The sequence below is a fragment of the Lepeophtheirus salmonis genome, chromosome 3, assembly GCF_016086655.4.
Source record: "Lepeophtheirus salmonis chromosome 3, UVic_Lsal_1.4, whole genome shotgun sequence".
Classification (NCBI taxonomy): domain Eukaryota; kingdom Metazoa; phylum Arthropoda; class Copepoda; order Siphonostomatoida; family Caligidae; genus Lepeophtheirus; species Lepeophtheirus salmonis.
Window position 1 is genome coordinate 6,118,403 of NC_052133.2, and position 6,251 is coordinate 6,124,653.

Consider the following 6,251-nt stretch of genomic DNA (forward strand, 5'->3'; position numbering starts at 1 on the left):
TTATTTCTCTATTATTATTTCTTGATCGTGATAATGGAGTCAAGTTAAGGATACGTTCCTGCAAGGTACTAGAGATTGATGCTAATTAGTAGTATTTTGTGCTTGTGAAAATAAAAGAAACCAAAAATCAACTTGATAACCCTATCAATTCAGGGGTTGTCCATAGGAGTATATATATATGTCACAGTAGAGATTGAAATCCAGTACAATCGTTGATTCTCGTAGTAGAGATTACAATCCTATTCTCTCATAGGGCAAATTATAATTTTACTGAGGGAGATAGGAGCATTGAATATTTTAAGAGGTTGCGTGTTTTCGAAAATATGACGCCTTGTCATACCTTCTTATTTTCCTATTATATAATTTTAAAAATAGAAAATCGTTTAGGTCTAGAATTTTAACAGAAATAAGCTAAATATAAATTAAATCTCAATTATTTTTCATCTTTAAGATAGCGTGTTCGTGCTAGTAATAGTTAATGATTTAATTTCTTTGAGTTTGTGTACTAGTACATCTCTTTTAGCAGTCCTTGACCAGTGCTGTGTCGTTCAGGAACAATTTGTACTTTCGAACGACTCTTTTTAGTGAGCGTACTGAACCGACTCAGTTGCATGAATGATTCTTTCATTTATACCTTAAATTTCCCATGTATAGAATACATCACTCAACCTCAATTAAATATTTCTATACACTTTGACTTTTTTGTTAAGTTATTATGAAATATTAATATCTTGAAGTGGAGAAACATATGTTTGTGTATCACACGGCAGTTCTTTAGCTTGCTACTGTGAGTGCACTCTAATTTTGCACACACGAACAACTGCAAAGTAACCAACCCACCAACTGAACTGTTTTGACAGAATAATTGATTCACTACAACAACTGAATCTTTAAAAGAACTGAATCCTTTACAGATTTTTCGTATTTCGTACATTCAGGTAGCAGTGCACTTGAGTCTACTCTAACTATTGAATAAAAATATTCTTCCACAGCCACTTCCCTGAGCATCATATATCCCATATATTATCCAAAAACACATCTCGACCGACCGGTTGTGCAAGTTTTCTTAACTAAAAATCATTTATTAAATAAAATGAACGCTTACATTAATATTGGATTAACTCGAGGAAAAGTTAAAGATGTTATATCATAATTTATCCGTTTTGGAAGTTTTATGGTATAAGAAATGTTGAACTGAGCCCAACTAAAGTCAGCTTGTATTTGTTAATACGAATTTGGATTAAATGCAGTTTGATCTTAATGAATACCGTAATGTAGTAATCAATGATGCACCATCTTTTTTAAACGTATATTTTATATCTATTAAATAAATTTATATCCAATATTTTACAATTTAATCTTTAATAAATTCAATACAGGCTTTTTAAATATCAGTTTGAATCATTCTTTTTTTGAAGGTTGAATAAAAAATCAAGAAGAACCAATAAATGATTCTGAATCATACCCCAAGTAATATATTTTATAAGATTATTTATATTGAACGATTTACTTCCAATGATTTAATACAGCTTCTTTGAATAGAAGTAAAGGTTAAATATATCACAATTTACTATATTCTAAAATACAAGGGAGTTTCTGACAGCCTATCCATGTATATAATACACTTACACAAATACTTATTTGATTCGATTTGTAGCCAGTACAGTGCTTGTGATCGTTTATGTATCCGAAATAGTTCTTTGTGCAACAATTTGTATTTCCTTCAAATTGGAAATTGAGGATTATGTTCTGTTGTACAACTTCCTTAACTAATAGTAAACTCAATTTGACTAATTTCATATTCAAAAGGCTAGATAGGTGACAGAAGCAGTTTTTGAAGACTGAATTATTTCGGAAGGGTCTAGAAACCATGTTTTTACATCCATTCGTTAGGATTCCAAATCCTCTCACTAAAATGAAGATGGTTTATTGCTACAAAGAACCGGGTTGTTTCCCGAGGCACAGTGAGAGAAGCACAAGTGAAGGGTCGAAGTGAGTACAGCACACTCTATGATTGTCATAAGTTAATGAAATATTTAATATTGAATCATAGTTAGAAATGCATGTGAACTTTCATGGACGATGCTAGTATAATTATTAATTCTCCAAGTAGAGATCTTAATATGTCCTAGGCTGCAGACATTCTCCCATATACCTCAACAAGGACGTCCGCAGGATTTTTTTTTTTTTTTTTTGGGTGGGGGGTGGCTTGGGTTTTTTCCACAACAAATTACCTTTTTATAAAGGAAAATTGATTTTTTTTTCTTAATAACCTTTTTTAAGAAAACAAATCATTAAATATGAGTATATGTATGTATTTTTTTTGAGGGGGGTCTAATTTTTTGGGGATATAAGTGAATTTTTAAAATTTCTCTACTTGCGAGGGGGGGGGGGTCTACAGCCCCTCTAGCTCTCCATGCGGAGCCCTTCATCTAGGAATTAGAGGAGGGCCACATAGATGTCGTACAAAAGTTACCCATATTGTTACTTACAGAAATTTTATTTAGATAATTAGATTCAGAATACATATTTCAGCAATATTCACATCCTTAATGGACTTCTTGATGCTGTAGGCAGTCTGAAAAAAAAAACCAAAAAAAAAACCGTGAATACGTGGATGAAATATTTATCTGAAGAGGATATATATTGTCTTAACCTGTTATCATTATTTTTTTATTCTTCAAGAGAGAATATACAAATATAAAGTAATCATTAGTGCTTAGTGCCTGAAAAACAGTGAGTAACACTGAAGATTTTTTTTGGGAGCTGTTAGACTAATGGTACCTTCCATTACTAATCCCAACAGGAATTAATCTCCCCGTATCATTGTTAGATAGAAACTTAGCGTTAGTGTTTATTTCCTTCATCTTAAACCTACTAGCAGCTATTTCATGAAACGTCATGACAGCTAAGCTACTCTCCTCTCACATTGTTTTCAAGTTGTAATTTTGACCACGTTAATGTTTATAACACTTTCACAGAAAGTGACCTTTTTAATTCAATTTAAAAAAAAAAAAATCAGTATTAAAAATCCAAGTCATCTTAGCCAAAGTTGATATCTACAAAAAATATATATATATCACTCGCATACATTTTTGTTTTTCCTTCCTTGACGAGGTATTCATTATGATTTCTACTTCTGCATTGTAAGAAGAAAAATACTTTCTCTTAGACCAGAGAGAAAGAGGACAAGTATGACTAATGAACTTATAAACTTATTTTATTTCATTGAGGTAATTTCTTAGTTCTTCTACACCATTTGTAGCTGGTGCATTTGAGCCTTCCTTACAGGTTACTAGTATTTCTGGTTCAGAGATGCGGCTGATCAATGGATGAGGGATTTAGACACATTTTAAGTCGGAGTTCAACTACGGACGATAAGTAAGATGCATGGTTTTCACAAGCCAACTACAATGTACAGAATCGTATTAAAGTCTATTATTAAACAGCTAATAGTTGGGTTATCAGGTTTTTAAAATATTTTCGGCAACAACAGCTTTTAATCATTTGAATTTTAAAAATTTATTTGAAATATCTATTTTTTTAAAGAGTATGTTTGAATCATTTTATGGATATATTTATGAACTTTATGTTGTCCTTAAGTAATGTTTTACGAAGTCCCGAAAAAGAGAGGAACCAATATATATTCCTTAATTAAGAATATTTGTGAATTTCTATGTGTCAAATTAACCGTTAAAATTGTCAAAGGAAACCGTAAATAAAAAAACAAGGGAAATCCAATCGAGAAATAAGAGTATCATAAGCAACGCAGAGCTGCAATCTGGAGCTATCCACGCGTGGAAAATCACAATCAGAGATTTCTGAAGTGATGGGCTGTAACCACTCTACTGTGGCCCTCTAGCTATGGTAATCCATTAGTTAGTCTTGTGAATAGTCAATGTAAAATGTAACGTTGCAATGAGAGGTTGTGTGTATTGTCATTGCTCGGTTACGAATGCATAAATTATACTTAGAAACTTGTAAATGAACTAGCAATATATACCTATAATGTCAAATTAATTTAATACATTAAATTTGTTGTTCATTATGTCAAATATTTTATTTATACCTGGCACAATTATTTACTATATATATTTAGAAGTAATTACTACCTTCAGCAATAAATTAAGTTTATATTTATAGTCTCTATACTCAAACGACTCAATAGTATTTTATTATTAGCTAATGAGAAATGAGTGCATAAATTAAATAATCGTCTTAATTTCTACAATTTGCTTATATAAGTTATTAACAGGTTGCACAAATTATTTTAAAAGGTAACGACATTCTTAGATTCTTGTACTCTACAAGTTCATAACCAGAGTTGTATAAAATATGTCTTACTGGTATGTCAAAAAATCCTGTAAATAAACGTGATAGTTCTGACAAATTTAATAATGTTTGGGAGAATAACAGCTTAGCTGTCATTACGTTTTATTAGTTCAACTGCAAGCATCTGTGAGAGGAAGAAAATAAACACAAACCCCACTTGTTACATAGCAAGGAAATATAGGCTGAAATTAACCTGATGCTGGTCCTCAATTCTTATTTGAGTCTAACAAGGGCTCACACTTATCATAATCTGTTTTTGGCAACGATTATGTAGAAATTACTCCGATATCGATCATTATTTCTACTCAAAGTCCAAAAACTCTGGAGAAAACCCTGATTGTTCGTCTTTCAGGAGCCATGCACAAGTTATTAGTTTATACTCGTATGTTCTGAGTTCAAAAATTAAATTATATTGATAGGCCAATTTGGAAAACAAAAAAGCCTGTTCCGATTGCTAATTAGAAACAGCCGCGTCCACTTTCTAGGACATGTTTTATACACTTTTGCAACTACAAAAAGTGTCTCCCACTTTCTAGGTCATATTTTATACAACCCACCTCCGATAAGAAATGAATATTTAGTATTGACCTCAGAAAACTTGTCCAGGTGGCGGGGTCTAGTTTCGTTCTTATTTAGTCAACAAAATGAAATATTTATTTTAGTAAGACGTAACATTAAAAAAAGGCGTGTCGTTTCGTTTTTGTCTCAGAATTATCAAGCAAAATATATTTCTTGACAAAAACATTTCCTTTAGTCATAGATGACGAAATTAAAACTGCAATTATATGAAATTTGAGCAAGCAAATGGAATTTACTGACTCTACAAATGATGTACATTTTAAGTAATAAGTAGATAATGCGTTTGTATTTTGGACCCATTCCAATATTCATTACATTGTCACAAAATATTAAATTAATATGATATAGATAATAAATATTAAAGTCTTTCAAATTAATAGTTTTTTTCGCATTTTCCTTGAGTTATTAAGGTATATGAAAACTACTCGTAAAGACAAGTTCAGACTTAATAGTATGTTACTGTATGAGTATTGACTAAATTTAACTCATACAGAGTGCGTACTGAAAAGTGTCCATTAAATTGTTGGATATTTGGTAACAATAATAATAAATTATGTATCGTAAATCTGTATATAAAATACTAATTTACAAACAGTAAAGGTTCCTTTGCGAAAATTTGAGCAAAATTTGTTAATTGAAAAGGAGAATAGTGTAGAAAAACACACCTTTGATCTTCTTGACACGCAAACGGGTTTAAAGGATATTGCCAGTACTGTTATTGGAGTTGATATCCACTCTGTTTGGGGATTTGGAGATTACAACATACCAAAAATGCTAGATGAGGAACTGACAGGAACCAAGGAAAACAGATCCAGCTTTAGCCATTACGATGTTCTATACAAAATAGATTGCGTAGGGCTCAACTCCTGACGTGACCAGGTATAAAAAATAACTGAAGAAAGGTCTGGTTTTAGCATGAACAGGTCCGGGAGTCTATTGTAAGTGGTTCTTTTTTCTTCTTTCCTTTGTGAAAATTTGATTTAAATAAATATTTTTAAGGTCTTTATTCATCCACATTAAACATATACATACATACAAAAATATGTAAATATACACATAAATAGATATGCACATAAATAAATATAACAAAAAATAAATTTGCATTTATATACAACATAAGCAAGCATTATAGCTTACAGTTAATTTCGTTTTTCAAACCCTCTAATATAAACAGCTCATCAATGATATGAAATCAAAATCTCGAAGACATACAGTACATTTAATTATGTAGAAACGAAAACAAAATAGGAGCACTGCACTAAACGAACGTATTGTAAAAAAATGATTTAAAAGTAAACATATAGAAATGACATGAAAGAAAAAGATGTTGCTTTAGAGAC